The sequence below is a fragment of the Leopardus geoffroyi genome, chromosome B3 (assembly GCF_018350155.1).
Source record: "Leopardus geoffroyi isolate Oge1 chromosome B3, O.geoffroyi_Oge1_pat1.0, whole genome shotgun sequence".
NCBI classification, from domain to species: domain Eukaryota; kingdom Metazoa; phylum Chordata; class Mammalia; order Carnivora; family Felidae; genus Leopardus; species Leopardus geoffroyi.
The window spans coordinates 87,822,543-87,843,106 of record NC_059337.1 but is presented as its reverse complement, the minus strand read 5'-3'; the positions used below and the strand labels follow the sequence as shown (position 1 = coordinate 87,843,106).

Below are 20,564 nucleotides of genomic sequence, written 5' to 3'. Positions count from 1 at the left end.
ACTAAACTGGACTTCTACTTTCTTAAAAATTTTTTTTTAATTCTTTATTTTTGAGAGAGAGAGAGAGAGAGAGACAGTGTGCGGGTGGGGAAGGAACAGAGAGAAAGGGAGACACAGAATCCGAAGCAGGATCCAAGCTCTGAGCTGTCAGCACAGAGCCCAACACGGGGCTTGAACTCATGAACCACAAGATCATGACCTGAGCCGAAGTCAGACGCTTAACTGACTGAGCCACCCAGGTGCCCCCATACTTCTACTTTCTGATGAAATAGTTATTCCGACTAGAATCAGTTTACATTAGACAGTCCATAGAGAATGTGTTGTTATCCTGCAAAAAAATTATACTTGCCTTAACATCAGAAGTATGTTCTCCACTAATGTGACTGTCAAAATTTTGGAATAAAGATAAAATGTAGAGGTGAATGAATATAGTTTCTCAGATCTTTGAGCCTGAGTGACATTTACAGAGCTACTCCCCATTTCAAGAAGTTGAGGAGGGGAATTCAACTGCTCCAAACTAATAGTAATACTCCCTTAACATTTATAATCCTTGGCACTTGCTACTCAAAGATCAAGGACATTTAAATTGGCATTATTTTGTTTCTAAATTAAAGAGGAAGTAATTTATGAATTTCTCTCTTGAACTTTTTTTTTTCTCTCAAAAACTACATAGAAAGGTATAAAGAATTCTATAATGAACCCCCATATACATCTCATCCAATTAAAACCGTATTAAACCCATGGGTGAGTTTGTTTTACCCATCCTGGGTTATTTTGAAGCAAATTCCAGACATAAATTAATTTCATTTTTTTTTCATTTTTTTTTTTAACGTTTATTCATTATTGAGACAGAGAGAGACAGAGCGTGAATGGGGGAAGGTCAGAGAGAGAGGGAGACACAGAATCTGAAACAGGCTCCAGGCTCTGAGCTGTCAGCACAGAGCCCGACGCGGGACTCGAACTCACGGACCGCGAGATCAGGACCTGAGCCGAAGTCGGACGCCCAACCGACTGAGCCACCCAGGCGCCTCAATTTCATTTTTTTAAGTACTGAAATATGTATGTCTAAAAACCCCTTCCTATTTTAATATGAAAGAGGAGCGACAGGTTATCAGTTCTAAAAAAAACCTTGAGGAAGTGTTTATCATTAACATGTTTTTATTTCTCTTGGGTAAATGTAAATGCACATTAGTGGGATTCCTTAAGAAACCTACAGATCTTTTCTAAGTGAATGTAGCATTTTGCATATTCACCAGCAATGTTGAAAAGTCCCATTTGCTTCACATATAGGTCAATCCATTAGTATTGTACAGAAATGCAACAGCTTTTTGTATTTTACCTTGTACCCTAAAACTTTGCTAAATTTATTAGTTCTAACAGTTTTTTTGGTGGTCTTTAGGCTTTTCTATACATAATATCATGCTATCTTCAAAGAGTGACAATTTTCATCTTCCTTTTCAATTTGGGTGCCTTTTATTTCTTTTTCTGCTTAATTGCCGTGGCTAGGACTTCCAATATCATGTTGAATAAAAGTGGGGAGAGTGGGCATTTTTGTCTTGTTCCCGATCAGAGAGGAAAAGCTTTTGGTTTTTCATCATTGAGTATGATTTAGCTGTAGACTTGTCATATATGGCCTTTATTATGTTGAGGTATGTTCCCTTTATACCCACTTTATTGAGAGTTTTTATCATAAATGGCTCTTGAATTTTGTCACATGCTTTTCCCACATCTGTTGAGATCCTCATGATTTTTATTCTTCATTTTGTTAATGTGGTATATCACATTGGTTGATTTTCAAATGTTGTACCATCCTTGCATCCCTGGAACAAATCCTTCTTGGTGGAGGATGCTTTTACTCTGTTGGTTGTTTGCATTCTTAAATTTATTCTAAGTAAGAATTGTGCACAAAACAGGCATATTATTTTCACACAAAAACTGGCACCGCAATAAAAATATTTAACACTTTTGCCATGAAACTCAAAAGATATTTGAAAAACTTCTCAAGATGTTTACTTTAAGTCACTAGATTCTTTAATATCTGTAGTCCATGCTTGCTCAATTATAATTTATAAAGTATATTACAATTATATTGCTCATTATACTATCCATTATGCTTATTATATATTTAAAACTTTTCTGAAAATTTTATGTTCTCCAAAAAATAACTTTTAAGTAAGTTACGTAGCTCTCAGCAGTACTACTATAAAACCAAAATTGTGTTTTCAAATAGCAAGTACTCAAGCCACACCATTTCTGATTACAGATATAATGAGCATTCAATTTTACAAATGGCTTTCACTCCTTGCTCCTATTTTAATATGCCAACCATCACTGATATCCCAGAGTTTTCCTGTAACAGATTCATCCATAGCTTTGGGCAATAGTTCTTCCTGTTTACAATTTCCAAAGTACTTTCCTGGACACAACTTCTGTCTCAGGTGAAGAGGTTAAATATTAAGCTGAAGTCTGGGCACTTTCTACTGGGGTTTTGAAAAAAGCCCATGACACCAAAGTCAAAAGTGTTTTGACCAACAGTGGAATATATATATATCTACTGAGATTAGTCTGTGAAATACCAGGGTGTAATATGTTGACAGTAATATCTGTGCCTTCTAAACCATGGGCTAGTTCTCTGGCTAAAAAAAAAAAAAAAAAATGTTAGCCAGTTTGCTCCAACTATAAGAAAATGTTTTTTTTTTTTTTTTTTTTAATGTTCATTTATTTTTGGGAGAGAGGGAGAGGGAGAGGGAGAGAGAGAGAGAGAAAAGAGGGGAGGGGCAGAGAGAGAGAGACAGAGGTGCCAAATGGGCTTTGCAATCAAGGCAGAGAGCCTGATTGGGCTGAAACTGAAATTGACCAATGCTTAACTGACTTCAGCCACCCTGGCACCCCAGCAAAGTTTTTATTTAGTTTTGTTGACATTTCAAGTCTTCGTAGTTGATGTCTCCATATTTATAAGGTTTGGAAAAAACTACCACAATTCTTCTTGGAGCTGACCTTTTGAGGAATCCAAGGAGAAAATTTATGAGTAGGAAGTGCCCCAGATGGTTCACTGCAAACTGTGTCTCAAACTCATCTTTGGTCTTCATATACGAGCAATGGAAGATCCCTGCATTGTTGATTTAAGACGTCCAGTCGAGGCTCTTCCTGGAGCATCCCCTGACAGAAAACATGCACCGAGTGCAGCCAGGCCAGGTCCAGCTCCTTGACCACCAGCTCCCAAGCCTCATGACCTTGCCAGCACCGGCTAGGAGCCTGGTTTGGCAGAGCTCTTGGTGGAGTTGACCTGCTGCCTCCTGGGCTTGCTGGTGTAGATGCAAGTTTGCCGCTGCTCACGATCACCCATGCCCCTAGGCACAGCATTTCGCCACATGATCAGCACAGCCTTCCAGTGCATGAGGTCAGAGTCCTTGCCTCTGTGCAGCCACTGGACACTGGGCCCCACCCAGTGTGGCCAGGAGGGCTGCTACTATAGCCACTGGGCCGAGGGAGCACCGGTCCCAGAGCAGGACTTCCTCTTTCAATGTATTGTGGACCTGGGTTTGTTTTTACCTGGTGAAGATTTTTGGATTATGTTTATTGGGGATATTGGCCTGAAATTTTCTTCTCTGGTGGTGTCCTTGTCTGGCTCAGGTATGAGAGTAATTCTGACCGCATAAAATGAGTTTGGAAATATTCCCCCTGGTTCTGTTTTTTGGGAAGTTTGAGGATTGGTGTTAGTTTTTCTTTAAATGTTTGGTAGAACTCATTAGTGAATCCATCTTGTCCTGGCTTTCTGTTTGTTGAGATGTTTTTGATTACTGATTTAATCTCTTGACTAGTAATCAGTCTATTCAGATTTTCTATTTCTTTATGTGATAGTCTTGGTAGATTGTATGTTTCTAGGAATTTATCCATGTCTTCTAGGTTGTCAGATTTGTTGACATATAATTGTTGTTGGGAATATTTCTTGTGTTGAAATTTTCTGATATTGATGTAACCATGCTAGTGTTTTCCTGATACATCTTTTTTCATACTTTGGCCTTAAATTTTCTATGTTTAACTTTTTTATATTTCTTTTTGTTTTGTTTATTTATTTTGAGAGAGAGAGAGCGAGAGAGAGAGAGAGAGAGAGAGAGAGAATGAATATGAGTTGGGGAAGGGCAGAGAGAGAGAGGGAGAGAGAGAATCCCAAGCAGGCTTCTGCTGTCATCAAGGAGAGCCTCACTTGGGGCTTGATCCCACCAACCCTTAGATCGTAACCTGAACCAAAATCAAGAGTCAGAGGCTCAACCAACTGAGCCCCCCAGGTACCCCTAACGTATATTTCTTATGACCAACATATAGTTGACTTCTGTTTTCATGCAATCTGACAATCTTTGCATTTTGATTAGAGTGTTTAGGCCACTTAAAATTAATATAATTATTAATACAATGAGTATATATCTACCAATTTGTAATTTTTTTATTTGTCCCACCTGGTTTTTGTTCATTTCCCCCCTTTTTATGCCCTCATTTGAACTGAATATTTTAAATGATTCTTTTTTTCTTCACCATTGTTCATTTCCCCCCTTTTTATGCCCTCATTTGAACTGAATATTTTAAATGATTCTTTTTTTCTTCACCATTGTCTCAGTTATGCTGCTTGTTTATTTTTCCTGTGGTTGATCTAGGGTATACAATGTATATCTTTATCTTAGCATAGCCAACCTTCAAATATTGTTATGCCCTCAATATAAAGAACCTCACAAGAGTATATTTCCATTTACTCCCTCATCTCTCTCGTACTATTATTGTCTTACATTTTACTTCTACATATGCTGTAAACTCCACAGTACGTTGTTAGTAACTTTGCTTTTAAGAGTCAGTTGTCTTTTAAGGTGACTAAAAATGACAAATAAATTTTGAAAATATTTGCTCACATACTTAGCATTTCAAATTCTCTTTATTTCTTTTTGTAGGTTTAAATTTCTAAATAGCATTCTTCTCCTTTAGCCTAAATGATTTTGTTAATATTTCTTGTAGTGCATGTCTGCTGGCAATGAAACCCATCAAGTTTTGTTTGTTGGAAGTGTTTGTTTTGTCTTTTCTTTTGAAAGATATTTTTCCTGTTTTTTGTTTTGTTTTGTTGTTTTTTGCTTTTTTTGTTTTTTGCTTTCAGCACTTTAAAAATATTACTTTATTAATTTATGGCTTCTAGAGTTTCTTATGGGACATTTTTAGTCAATCTTAACTATATTCCTCTGGATACAATGTGCCTTTTTTATGACTACATTTAATATTTTTTCTTTATTACGGATTTTGAGGAATTTGAGTGTGATCTTCTTTGGTGTGGTTCACGATTTACGATTCTTTTTCCTAGAATATGTTGAAGAGCTTGGATCTATGAATATATGTCAAAACCATATGTGAAATGGTTTGAGACCTTACCCAACTTGCAAACTAGTAGAGTTCCAAGGAGTACTTTATTATTCACAGCACAGGTATTAGGTAGAGTATGAGCATTCTCCTTAGTTCCAGTTCTCACACTGGTGATGTGATGCAGTCCAGGAGACATCTGAATGTTCAAGTGAGTAGTGTTATAGACAAGGTTCCTAAGCTTAGGGAACCCAAATCTTTATAATGAGCAGGAAGCATGCCTTTCCTTTGCACTAGAGAGTGATGATATCTCTACCTTCTAAGACTGTAAGCAAACCTACCTTTTTGTCTAGAGGGAGACAGTCTATCTTCTAAGGTTGTTTGCTATGCAAACATCTTTCAAAACAATTCAGAACAAAGATAGCATCTCTGGTTGTAATGTAGGAATGTGAGAGACCCAGGGACAATTATCTCCCTATGATATATAGTTTTAATCAATTTTGGAAATTTTCCAGATAATGTTTTTTAAAATATTTTTTTCTGATGCCCTATTCCTTTTAGAACTACAATTAGATAAATTTTAGAATGCCTGATGTTTCTCCACATGTCATTTTGGCTGTGTTATTTTATTTTCAGTCTGTTTGTACTCTGTGATTTATTTTGGGTAATTCCTATTTCTCTCTTTTCAAGTTTACCAGTCTTTTCTTCTGCAATATCTAATATATTATCAGTCTCTTACACTGTAGTTTTTATTGTAGAGATTTTTTTGTAATCTCTAAAATTTCTATTTGGCTGTATTTTATATCTTACATTTATGTCTCCATAATATGCATGTTTCTCTCTACCTTCTGGAACATTTAGAATATATTTATAGTAAGGGTTTTAAGACTTTTATCAGTTAATTCCATCATTTCTGTCATTTATGACTATTTCAATTGGTTGATTTTTTTTCCCCCTGGTTATTGCTCAGATGTTTCTCCTTCTTTGCTTCCTCATAATTTTTGATTGGATGCTAAACATTGTGAATTTTACATTCTGGAGTCCTAGATATTATTTCATCCCTTTAGGAAGTGTTGGACTTTTTTTTCTGACATGCAGTTATTTGGAATCAATTTGGCCTTTCTTTGGCTTGATTTTAAGTTGGTTAGAATGGGTCAAGAGCAGTGTTTAGTCTAGGATTATTTTCACTTCACTAGTTAATGTGATACCCTCAAGAGAATTTTATCTGATGCCAATGTATTATGAGGTCTTTCCACTGTGGCTGGTGGGAATATAAACAATTCTTGGCCCTAGTGAATTTTGGTTTGTTACTTTCCATTGGTTCTTTTACCACCCTCATCTTCTTATTCATATATATATGTGTGTATGTATGTATGTATGTATGTATGTATGTTCATATGTGTGTGTGTGTGTGTGTGTGTGTGTGTGTGTTTAGATTCAAGGGAATTGGATCGCTCTGTATATTTCTGAGTTTCTCTCTCTCTGTAGCTTCTCTCTCTATGACTCTGCCTCAGAAGCTGTAACTGCCTTGGCTTCTCTGCACTCTGATCGCTATCTCTTCAACTCATAAAGGCTGTAGGGCTTTATCTGGGTTCTCCCTCCCTGCAGGACATGAACAATTAGGCAGTGACCTGGGGGCAATGGTAGGGCTAACCTCATTTGTTTCTTCACTCTTAAAGATAACTACTCTTCACTATCTATTGTCTAATATCTAAAAATTACTATTTTATATAGTTAATCTGCTTGTTTATGTTAGAAGGGAAAATCAAATCCTTTTTACTTTATTATGTTTGGAGGCAGAAGTTTGTCATTCCTTCTTAATTTATTAGCTCGGATAATTCTAAAAGAGTAAACTCCTTTCATCAACTTGGTTATCCTGAGTATAGTCTATATATAAAAGGTTAGATTCTTTACTCATTTACAAAATGACACGTTTCTTAGTACATCCTAAAGGACAGAAGTGGGTTTTTTAAGTATTATGTATTCATAATAATAGCTTTGATGTTTTAATATTGAAGTTATTATTATCATGGATGTTCAAATTATCTCTTCTTTCACCAGTGCTAGACTCTTCAGTTTGATGCTTGTATCCTTTTAACACAATTTAATAGTCTTTGAATACTATCTTGCTTTTCTGTTATGACAAAATCCAATGTAGATGCTAAGAGACTCCTTGATTCCTTCAATCATATCTCCATGAATTTTATCTAGTCTGGAACTACTCATATAAGAACAATTTGGAGATGGATAAAACTGCCATCATTATAGATAATTATTCCACATGTTCTGAAAGTGACAGTACATTACAATCTATCAAGTTCGGAAAAATGGCTGGGATATTACACAAATCAAAGGGCATCATTAGGTAATGAAATCATACAACTTTGGATAATTCAGATATGGGTTATTTTTTGGACAAAAGGAATAAGAAAAATGGAACTCAAGATAAAACTGAATGGAAAGATGATTATAGAGGGTCTGGGAAGAGTGGAAGAAACATAGTTTGAAGGAATGAAATTAAAAGCAGAGATATATAATGCAAAGGGTATGTTTAAAATGGTAGGCAGATGGGGCACCTGGGTGGCTCATTTGGTTAAAACATCCAACTTAGGCTGAAGTCATTCATGATCTCACAGTTCATGAGTTCAAGCCCTGCATCGGGCTCTGTGTTGACAGCTTGGAGCCTTGAAGCCCGCTTCAGATTCTGTGTCTCCCTCTCTCTTTGCCATACTCCTCTCACACTCTCTGTCTCTATCTCTCTCTCAAAAATAATAAATAAACATTAAATAAAATAAAATGGTGGGTAGAAGGCAGAGCCTGAGGGTCCCCAAGGCACTGGAGCTCTTAGCAGGAGGAAGCCATAACTGTACTTGGGAAACCTCATTATATTCATAATGGCACCATAATAAGTGGATTTGGGTAAATGAGGCTGATGATGAGTGACATGAAGTTACATTAATCTGACCCATGTTTCTTTATTAAAGATCTCCAACCAATACAGAGACAGAACATTCTTCTTTGATAATCAAGGTGTTCTCTGAGTGGTGTTAGAATTTTGTTTCTCTAATTTCCCCTTTTATAATGCGCTGTTCAGTCCTTTTATGATAGCACACTCTTCACGCAAGGCACCACATAATAAGGTTAAATGGCTAGAATCACAATTTTGCCACATTTTCTTGAATTTATACCTTTATACTTAGGCTTTTGGATGCACTTGAAACTGTCAATCTGAGATTGAGAGTCTCTTGGATGGTGTTGTTGGTAGAGATGACGTCTTATCATTTAAGTTTGATTCTTTTATTTTTTTTTAAATCAGGTATAATTGACATAAAATTATTTCAGTTTCAAGTATACAACATAATGACTTAATATTTGTGTATACTGTAAAATGATCAACACAGGAAGTCTAGTTAACATCCATCATCATACATAATTAGTTTTTCTTCTTGTGATGAGTCCATTTAAGATCCGGTCTCCTAGCTACTTTTAAATATGCAATACGGTATTGTTAGGTATAGTCACCATACTATACCTTACATCCCCATGATTTATTCATTTTATAACTGAAAATGTATAACTTTTGGCCCCCTTCACCTGTTTTGTCCACTCCCCATCCCCACCACTGGTCTGTGGTCTATATCTGTGAGCTCACTTTTTGTTTTGTTTTGTTTTGTTTTGTTTTGTTTTGTTTTTTCTTTAGATTCCACATATAAGTGAGATCACATGGTATTTTTCTTTTTTTGTCTGACTTATTTTACTTAGCATAAGGCTCCCAAGGTCCATTCATGTTATCACAAATGGCAGGATTTCTTTTTTATTTTTATGGATGACTGATATTCCTTTATATATATATATATATATATATATATATATATATATATATATATGTATATATATATACACACACACACACATACACACACACACACATACCACCATTTCATTCATTCATTCATTCATTCATCAGTGGACACTTAGGTTGCTTCCATATCTTGGTTATTGTAAATAATACTACAGTGAACATGGGGGTGCATATATCTTTTCAAATTAGTGTTATTATTTTCTTCAGAAAATACCCATATGTAGAATTGCTGGGTCATATGATAGTTCTATTTTTATTTTTTTGAGGAACTTCTGTAATGTTGCAGTTTAATTCTTCCTAATTGCACTCTCTGGTGGTAACTTAAACTTCAGATTAGGGATTAACACTTTTCTGTTCTATATACCTTCATTATAGATATTTATAGGGTTTCTGAGAGTCAAATAAATAAATATTTATAGAGTATATACTGTTTCAACTTAATTCTGATACAAGCCTAAATGGAATCCATGTTTTAAACATCAATTATGTTTTATTGATTTTATTTTATTATAACACTTAGCTTTGTTCATAATTTCCTGATTGTGTTTTGATTTTTATGTATTACCTTTGCCAAATAGGTATACTATATGGTATAATTTCACTCTTTATATTTTATTTTTTCTCAGTATTGGAAAATTAATTGAAAAAGGAAAGCTAAAGTAGCTAAGAAGACATTTTATGTGTTTTTTTTCTGTATTAATTTTCTTTTTGGCTATTATATTGCTTAATACTTCAAGCGTTCTTCCATAAACAGACAATGATTATAAAGTAAGCCCATTTAACAACATGAATTTAAAATTCTGAGCCAAAGGTTGACTCCCCTTATATTTAGCCATATATTTTTTTAATCACATTACATTACTACATTTCTATTATTTGAATATATGGCTTTTCCTCCCATTTGTGCTTTCCTTTGAGGATAGAAGTCTTACTTCAATTATAACAATTTAGGTGCATAGAATGCCTACTCATGGTACATATTATGGTAAGCATTTATAAAGATTATTTTATTTAATTCTTGCAGCAACCTCATAAAGATAGGTATTTTTATGATACTTAACAGATGTGAACATTTAGGATTAAAGCACTCTTGTAACTTTCCCAAAAATACACATTTGGTGTCAAACCGGGGCTCTCTGATATCAGAATTCATAATGTTATTGACTATGCTTGTGATAGGAATATTAGTGGGAGTGATAACACTTGTAGTTAAGCACTTATGGATTAAGTGTATAGATAGATAAGTGGATAAATAGAGATGTATTTAGATATAGAGAGCAAGAGAGAGAGAAAGAGAGAGAGAGATTATCATTATGCTTTTAAATGAGTGTTGGAACTTGCTGTTTGTAGCATTTACTTGGGGCACTGCATCAGTTTCTGATTTATGAATTCGGATACATGACATTATCTCCCATTTGATTATACTTTCATTTGAGGACAGGAGTCTTACTTTAATTGTAACAACTTAGGTGCCTACTCCTTCTTACTTGTAAAAGTTTCATTGAAAGCTGCTTGTAATGCTGAGGAAAGCCTGATGTATATAGACACTGAAATCCTCCACATTCACAGAGAGACTGTATTTAAAAAACTAAATATATTAGTGAATTTGTAAAAAATGAAATGATGCCATTGCTTTTAAATCATGGCTAATCTAGAAAATTGTTATATAACCATGGCTTTTAAATATTCAGTTTTTATATATCATCTATCATGTTAACATAAACATAAAAATCAGTCTAGAAAGATATACAGCAGGTTATTAACAGTGGTTATTGCTAAGTGGAGGGACTAAGGTTGTTTTCACTTTCTTTTCTTTTTTTTCCTAAGTAAACACAATGGATATGTATTGGTACGGTTGTAGGAGGAAAAAACAATAGAAGTTATTCTATATTTTATTTTATTTATTTATTTTTAAGTTTTTAAATTTACTTTGAGAGAGAGTAAGTACAAGGCTGGGAGGAGGAGCAGAGAGAAGGAGAGACAGAATCTCAGGCAGGCTCCGTGCCATCAGCGCACAGCCCCATGTGGGCTCGAACTCAAGAACCGTGAGATCCTGACCTGAGCTGAGATCAAGAGTCGAACACTTAATTGACTGTGGCACCCAGGCACCCTGAAGTTATTCTTTATTTTAAAGAACCATCCACATTATACATGATCCTTCACTCTGGCAGAGAAATTCAGGGCTGACCCTGTAGAGGTCATGGTTGGGGCTGGGACCATTTGGTGAGTGCAGTACTTGCTTAAGTGCGAGACTTAAAGGCAGGCCAGAGAACTCAGTAATGAAGCTAATAAATAAATAAATAAATAAATAAATAAATAAATAAATTTTATTTAAATATATTATTTATTTTATATTTAAATATATTATATTTATATATGTATATAATGGAAGTATAGCTGACGCACAATGTTACATGAGTTTTAGGCGTACAGCATAGCGATTTAACAAGTCTGCATGTTATGCTACTGTCACCACTAGCATAGTTACTCAGATGACAATATTTTAAAAATCAAAATTAACACAGAAAACTACAATGTACAAAGTATCAGTATGTTAAATAAAGGCAGGTTCACACAGGGCTGGCATTAGGGTGAGGTGGGTGGGTTGAATTGTGCAATTGTGGTATGGGACCCGGTGTTTATGATACATGTTTATCTCAGAGCTTTCTGTGAATTGTGTTTCTTTAGGGCAAGAAAATTATACACTTAATTTCCAGGAATCATTCTTGGGCTGGACATGGCTCTACAATGTTTATTAATGTACCAAAAATAATATTCACTGAGTTTCCTGTAGTTCTGCCCTTGGTAGACTGGAGGTGTTTTAGAAACTGACTGTGGAGTAACTTGGCTGGTTATTTCTTAGCATATATAAAATACTGTTCCTCAAGCAATTTTTCAATGAACAAATCACTTTATAATAGCTTTGTACAAAATCATTTTTTGTGAAAGGAGAGAATAAGGGGCACTAAAAAAAAAGCATTTTGAAAGAGATACACGTGACTGAGCAGTACATGTTGAAGTGGTCTTCAGGGAGTTCATGTTTTGTCTGTCTCTTTAGTGCTTTTAAATGGAGATGACAAAATGGACCCCATTCTCCATTTTCTGAGGTAAACATATTTAGTGGTTTTTGAGCAACAGAGGATTCTGATCTTTAAGGAGAAATCAATATGGTGCTCCTGTAGAAACTGCTTTCTGATGCAAAGAGAAGAACCCTAAATAGCTAGAGTTTTCATTTGGAAGGAAGACAGGTGGAGGAAAAAAATCATGAAAGAAGGTGAGAATTCATGTTTCAAGGATAATCTTTAGATTCATTTTTAAAATCTTAACTGTATGAAAATTTCCCCCGTCACATCACCATGGAGGTATCTATGTTCTTGAACAGGTATAGGTTATTTAGAAGTTATCATTTTCTTTCTTTTTATTCAGAGTTTATTCTTTTCTGAGCAGAACACCAAAATGACATCTTTTCTGATGTTATTTGACACATGAGAAAAACTACAAAGTGAAAAATACTGCAAGTTCCCCTTGCCAAATAACAACAAAGAATTTTTAATTAAGATACGTATACAACCTAAGTGTCCATCAGTGGATGAATGGATAAAGAAGATGTTATATATATGTACAATGGAGTACTAAGCCACAAAAGAAGAAGGGAGTCTTGAAATTTGCGACAACACATATAGACCTTGGGGGCACTAAAGTAAGTGAAAATGTCAGACGAAGACAAATACTGTATGATTTCACTTGTATGTGAAATCTAAAAAACAAAACAAGTGGCCAAACAAAATAAAACTCATAGATGCAGAGAACAGAATGGGGGGTGCTGGTTATCAGAGGGGAAGGAGGTTAAAGGATGGGTAAAAAAGGGTGAAGGGGGTCAATGGTGATGGATGGTAACTATTATGGTGATCAGTTTGTAATGCATGCAAGTATCAAATTATTATGTTGTACACCTGAAACTAATAAAATGTTATATACCAGTTTTACCTCAGTTAAAAAAGAATTTTTGGTTAGAAATCCCTTTCCTATAATAAAATGAAAACCTGGATTTATTTTAATAATAATTTTTACAACTCAGTACTCCCGTGATAATCTGTCAGCAACATGAGACTGCCAGTTTAGTAATTCAAAGGTTGTTTCTGTTAATTAGTTTTACAACTGGATGGCTTGACTGTCTTGCTGCCATATGAAAACTAGCAGAGATGAATATGTTATGCCTAACAAAATAAATAACTCTGCCGAATTTGAAAAATGGACTCAATTTGTCTTCTCTGTTTTCAGTGGCAGATGCGAGATGACAGCTAAATGAGTGATCAGTCCATTTAAGAGGAAAATGTATATCAATATTGCCATCCATTGCCATCGAACACACATACATAATTTGATAGGCTGGCATACTTCTGTAGGCAAGCGATATAAATGCCACTAAAATTATGGTAATCTTGATGTATGGTGAGGAACTTTGAGCCCTTGATCATTCATTTATCTAAGTACTGGAGATATTTACAAATAACTTCCGGGGAGAGTTTGGGCCTTGCCTTTGGACACTTCCTTACTCCCCTTCTATTCAAGACCTCTTTGGCAGGGTCTTCAACTATCCTCAGGCCAGGTGACTGTTAAAGCCACAGAGAAGGCATCACTTCCAGGTCCTTTCAGCCAATGTGAACACACACTCTCTCCTGTTCAACTTTCATTTACCCTGTACAGATTTATTGAAAGCTTGTGTCATGCAAGGATCTACACTGGGGGATAAGGCCATGTGAGTGAACAAAGGACTATCAAATCTCATTTGAGAGAAAAGGAATTTATAGGAAAACATACAGACTGTGTATTCTTTGATAACAGTGATTCCAAGTCATTTTGGAGTGACAAACCCCTCTGAGAATCTGATAAATCTACATAGGCATTGTTCCCTGAAAAATTCTGATGTGCACAAACTGAACTGAATTTCGCATTCAGCTTTTTGTACATAATTTTTCAGTGAGGGTGAGATGTGAGGGTATGGACTCCAGTTCAAGAAATGCTGCTGTAGCTGTCCTCCTATCCATCTATTCAGGAGCAGACCACTTGGCCTTTAGGCCACCTGTCTTCTTGTGAAATTCTTTTTTTTTATCTTATTTTTAAAAAATTAAAAAAAATTTCCAGTTTTATTGACATAGAACTGACATACAGCACTGTGTAAGTTTAAGCTGTGCAGCATAATGATTTGATTTACACGTATTGTGAAATGATTATCACAGTAAGTTTAGTTAACACCCGTCACCTCATACAGATACAATAAAAAAAGAATGTAAAAAAAGCAAAAATTTTTTTCCTTGTGATGAGAATTCTTAGGACTTACTCTCTTAACAGTGTTCCCATGTAGCCTACAGCAGTGTTAGCTATAGTCACCATGCTGTACATTATATCCCTAGTACTTATTTATTTTATAAGTGGAAATTTATACCTTTTGACCACCTTCCTCCAATTAATTCCCCCTCCCCCATTCCCCACCTTTTGTAACCATGAGTCTAATCTCCTTTTCTATGAGTTTTGTCTTTTTTAGATCCCACATATAAGTGAGATCATATGTATTTGTTATCTCTGACTTATTTCACTTAGCATAATGCCCTCAAGGTCCATCCACATTTTTGCAAATGGCAGGATCTTCTTGTTTTTTGCTTTTTGCTTTTGTTTTTTTAAATGACTGAATACTTTGTAGCTGAGTTACTCTATAATGTTTTGCTGGTATGGGATACCATAACTTTGATGGACACTGACAACCCACACTGTGAAACTGATATTATGCCTACTGGACAGGTGTCTCTGAACACTGCTCACTGTAGTTAAACTGTTGTTTTATTAGGAGCACCGGATAAATGTTTCTTCAGAACTAATACTACAAACATTTGCTTTTTGGGCAACTGGATTGATTTGTAATTATAGACATGGTGAATAAAAGCCCTTAGGCTTACAGAAACTACTAAAATAACCCATTCACAGAAGTGATGAAATAGCTAGAATCAGGGACAGAAACCTCTGTCTGTCTTCTCCCTAGCAGAGCACTGGACATCTTCATCGCAGAATTGGACCCTAGAGCCTAGACACTCTATGGAAAAGAGAATGTCCTGAGTAATATCCAGGGCTCCTGATGACCAGCAGTAGATCTGACAGTCAGGATTGTACTAGTGTCTTTATTGTCACAATAGTTTGGTTAAAAATGTTATCTTTTTGTACAAAAGATGTTGTTGGGATTGTTACTTTTGCCTTTAGAAAACCATAACAATGAAAAGTCATTGTGTGCATGTGTGTGTGCAATATATCAAATAGTAAACTAAGGTCTAAAATCCCATATTCCAGGGTTCTCAACTCTGGCTGCACCTGGACGGAATTACTGGGTTAAACATACACAGGGCTTGGCCCCACTTCCAGGAGATTCTGATGTGCATCTATGGTTGAGAACCACTGTCTGGGTTAGCTGAAGAACCTGTCCAAAGCCACTTCAGGAATATATTGGTTCTTTTAGATAAAAGAAGATCCTTGATATTCCATATATTGGTAATGAGTGGTAATTCACTGCCCATGGAAAAATGTCTTGAAAATATTTTAGCCAGTATGTATGTGAGAGAAGAGAGGAATAGCTTGGTATGGTAGGAATATCATGGGGTTTGAACCTGAGTTTGATTAATATTCGAATCTCCTTCTACCTAGCTAAGTAATCTTAGCCCCCTCTTCTGCAAAATGAAAATATTAGCACCTTATTTACTGAGTATCACTATCAAATGGGGGAGCTTTGTCAACTGCAAAGCAGTCTGCTAACACAAAGAGAGGAAGGCCACGTGAAGACAGAGGCAGGGCCTGGAGCTATGCTGTCACAAACCACAGAACACCAGGAGCCACAGCACGGATGCAAGAGGCAAGGGAAGGGCTTTCTCCTCTAGAATGTGGCCCTGGAAAGCCTTGATTTTGGGCTTCTGACATATAGAACTGTGAGAGAGTAAGTTTCTCTTGTTTAAAGACACCTGGCTTGGAATAATTTGTTACGGCAGTCCTAGGAAATGAACACACAGCTCAGTAGGAGAGCCTTTGGGAGGGGTGGTGGTCAGTGCAGGATAGCTGTTCCTGAAGGCTGCTTTGGGGTCTGACTCCTTACTTCTCCCAGTTTCTTCTTTTCCTCTGCTTTTGGACTCAGAGTTTTCCGCCTGATTTCCATGGGAGCAGGCGTTAGCGCTCTTATGTTGCTGTTGTGGTTGGGGGCAAACCTACAATGATGGGAGGAAACACAGGCACCATGTGTAGGATTTGTCTGTGAGGCCCAAATCACTTAAGACATGGAGTAATTTAAAAACACACAGGCATGAGAACTAACAAGTGCTGGTGAAGGTTGTTCTGTGCTTAACTGTAAAAATAAATAAGGCTGGTTTGCCATTGGGAGTATCATTGGCACACGAAGAATTAATATAATAATGTGCTTAAAAAGTGTCTTGTAATTGTGTTTGCACTATTGATTTGCTTAGTAAATTATTTTGGAAAGATGGTCCAAACTTCAGTCCCAACCTGGTTAACTTATGGGAGTCTAATTTAGTTGATTCTAAATTGTTGACATTTTATTGTACACAAATGCAAATCATATATTTGCTTATCTGCTTGCACTCAACTTTATTGTAGGTCATATAAATAGAATAAATTAAGAGAAAATACCTTGGGACGAAGAATTATGTGCTTATATATACTGATATGTGGCCAAACTGAAGAGTCATTTTTGCTAACCTGAAATTTTTAAATCCTTTTTTGTCTTTAGGGGAAATGTATAGCTCTAGTTACTAATTAGAATGCTCCTTACTGTATATTTTTAATGTTAAGTTATTCTGTTTTAGACGTGTTCCACATTATAAGTGATTACATTTTTTTAAAAAGCAGACATAATCCTAAGTAAATAATCAGAACATCCCTGGAAGAGTGAGGTCTTCCTTCTGTTTCACTGTGACATTCTGTGAACATTTAGGGGCTATCTCTAAAATGCAAATAATTCCTTGGGCAGTAGGTCCTTTCATCTGTAGGAAAAGGGAATTCTGAAGCTCTTTCCCATGTTTATACAGAACTTTTAATGTCTCTCTGTAAGGGGAAAAGTATAAATGACTTTTTAATAGCTTTATTATTATTATTACCTTTAAAATATATTATGACAATTCCTCTTTGCTTTTTTTAGTAAGGCAATTTTTGTCATCTGCCTTCTTGTTTTTATTCTTTCATTTTATTGTCCTGGATATTCCACTGCTTTTTTGACACCTGACAACTTTTTTTTTAGTTTGGTCCTTGCTGAATTAAAACTGAGCTCTATGAATTAAGATCATTGTTCATAGAGTGGGTAATAGATGGATGGTAGATAGAAAAAGATGCATAGAGGTAGGATTTCTTTTTTTGATGATGTAAGGTTTTATTTGCGGGGGTCTTTTTTTCCCCACTGAATCAGATAATATAGTCTCTATTATGAGAGTTGCCCATTAGTCACACTGTTTACTTTATGGATTCAATTTGGTAAGACAGAGATAACATGTAGTAGTGCTACCTCACTGAATGTGCTTTATGAAACATGAGCTCAACTATGTCTTAGCTGAGCTGTAGTGTGTGGATCAAGGTCCATTAATCAATCTAGAAAATATTAATTAAGCCTCAGACTTGTCACTTTGTTTAAATCAACAACACAAGATGAGGCTTAAATATGCAGAGGCCTGTAACTGGTGAGAGATTGTGAGACAAACGTCTTGTATCATTTGAAGTTAAAGTTCACCGGAAAACAGAGTAGATTAAAGTGACAGAGTAGATTAAAGGCTGGCTTTAGCGGAGGTGGGGGGGAGATTAGAAAATTTGATTTCTACAGATTTTTGGAAACAAGCTTTTGAATAGTTGTGAAATAAAGTTATAGCTTTCTTTTAGCTTTATATGGCTAAATTACAATGTAAGAGTTCTTGAAAAGTCTTATAAAGCAACAAGACCCTTGAGTACCTTAAATATTTTTTTTTCCCCAGGGAGGCCTAAAGACTCAATTGACCTTAATAAAGAACTCTACAGAGACGAACAATAGAAATATGGGAGGTAAGGGAGTGACTCCTGTTGGATACTCGCTTAAGGCTTCTAACTTGGATGGATGAATGATTTCAACTGTCTCTCATTCTGCCAGATGCCAAGGTTGTGCACATCTAGGAGAATGCCCCAGGCTGCAATGAGGTAGATTGTCTTCAGATGGAGCAAGTCAGAGCAGCTTAATAGCTATATTTATATTCCAGACAGGCCACACTCCTTATGTTGATTCCATCATCTGTGGTATTGCTCATTCTACTTCCTCTATCTTCAGTGGTCCATATGAGTGGTTCTCAAAGCATGGTTGCTAGATCAGCAGTATGAGCACAATTTGGGAATTTGTTAAAATGCAAATTCCTGTGCCTCACCTCACATCTACTGAATGTGAAACTCTGGGGTGGACCCAGCAATCTGTGTTTTAACAAGCCCTTCAGGAAATATTGATCCATGCTAGTTTGAGACCCATGGATCTTAACTATCCTCTGCCTAATTTACTTTCAAGACTTGATCAGATATTTCCCTTTTCTTAGAAGATATTATGCATGTCATATACAGCATATATTATACATCATCTAACAAAATACCTTATGCATCAAAAGTACTTGATAAGTAGTTGTCCCGTGAGTGCTCAGTACTTCTGCAGAGTTTTTGAAAGAAAGGAGAATGTCTTAGTCCTACTGTCTAGCACACTGCTTGCCAACATGCTCCCAATTGCCTCTGTCTACCACTAGAAGTGCTCTAGTGATTTTGTGTGCAAAATTACAGGTGTTCCACAAATAGCAGTAAAATAAAACCTGCCCTAAGGGAGCCACAAGTAGAATGTGCCAGCCACCTACAAAACAGTTAAACTACAGTGTGTGCAAGTGATGTGTTTGTAAAGAGCATTCTTCCAGAATTTCTCAGTGGAATCAATCATAATTATTTTATATCCTTTTCCTCATAAATATCTGTGTTTCTCTCTGATCACATGTTCCAAAGTTTGGTTCAGAAAATACAATGACTATAGTCATAATGAAGCTAATGAAACACGGGCAATAGGGGTGTAGAGAAATTAGGATTTTAATATAATCAAATCTGTAAACTGAAGACAAGACACAAACCATTCAGGTGTTTTGGCTTGGATAGGAGTGGGGCAGTTGATTTATAGTTTGGGGGGCTGTGGGATCCTTTCAGCTTAATAACAATTTTTAAGGTAAAGTCAAATGTAGTTGGGTGATAAGAGTCTGATTTGAAGTCCCAACACTTCCATGTATTTGGTATATAAACTTTAACTTATTTATCTTTCTGTGAACCACGTATAAAATAAAAATATTAACATTCAGGTCAGACTCTAAGAATTTTCTAATATTCGGCCTTTTTGACCTATGAAAATGGAAATTTCACATGACTCAAACCAATATCTGGCTCAAAGAATTGTCATGAGGATTTAGTGAAGTCAATATGTAGAGTTCCTGGTACATAGTGGGTGCTCAATAAATATTAGATCTAGTCTCCTCATATGAAAGTGACTGGCACACGGTGTTCAATAGATATTTTTAAAGAAAACAATCACAAGAGAGAGCCGTCTTCACAATCTAAATATAAAGCCAGTCTTTGATATTGTCACCCTAACGGGCACTTCCATGCTAAGTAACTGTCTCCATACTCATTACTAAATTATTTTCCAGAATATTCATAGTTTGGAAGGGGTCTATTTTTTATCCAATATTTACTACTTTTGTGGGCATTAAAAATGTGATATTTTTATGCATATTTTCATTATTTAAAGTATTCATAATTTAGTGTTGGCATTTGTCTTGAAATGGATTTTGAATTGCATAAAACACTTAACTTCTATTGTGCTTTGGTTCAAGCAGGGAGAAAAACAACTTAAGGCAGTCAGCCTTTGGTATATTAAAAAACATTATTCATGCTTTCGTTTAGGCTCTCCTGCATATCACAAAGCCTGAGAAATGACTGGAGACTGGCTTTAACCCCTCAATAACAGTTATGTTTCCACTGTGGAGCATCTTTGAGAGTCAGGGGATTGTCAAATGTATGTCAGCGGAGTACATTCCACATTGATTGAAATTTGGTCTCCAAATACCGGCAAATAATGAATAGTCAGTTTTCAAGGAGAAGGCAAGAAATAGTGATAATGCTATATAGAAAACAGTATCAAAATATAGGACTAGCTGCATGTTTAGAAAATAAAGCACAAAAAGAATTTGACCTGTTGCAGGTTTTTGTTCTCAAAAAAAAAAAAAAAATAGTCATCGTAGCATTATTATCCTTGGGTGTCAGCATTGACCATGGGGGCTAGAAA

The 20,564-nt window shown here is 35.8% G+C and overlaps 1 pseudogene; it reads right to left on the bottom strand.

Moving 5' to 3' along the window:
* Positions 1-2,282: 2,282 nt before the first annotated feature.
* Positions 2,283-20,564, bottom strand: part of LOC123583713 — a 39,698-nt pseudogene continuing 21,416 nt past the window's right edge.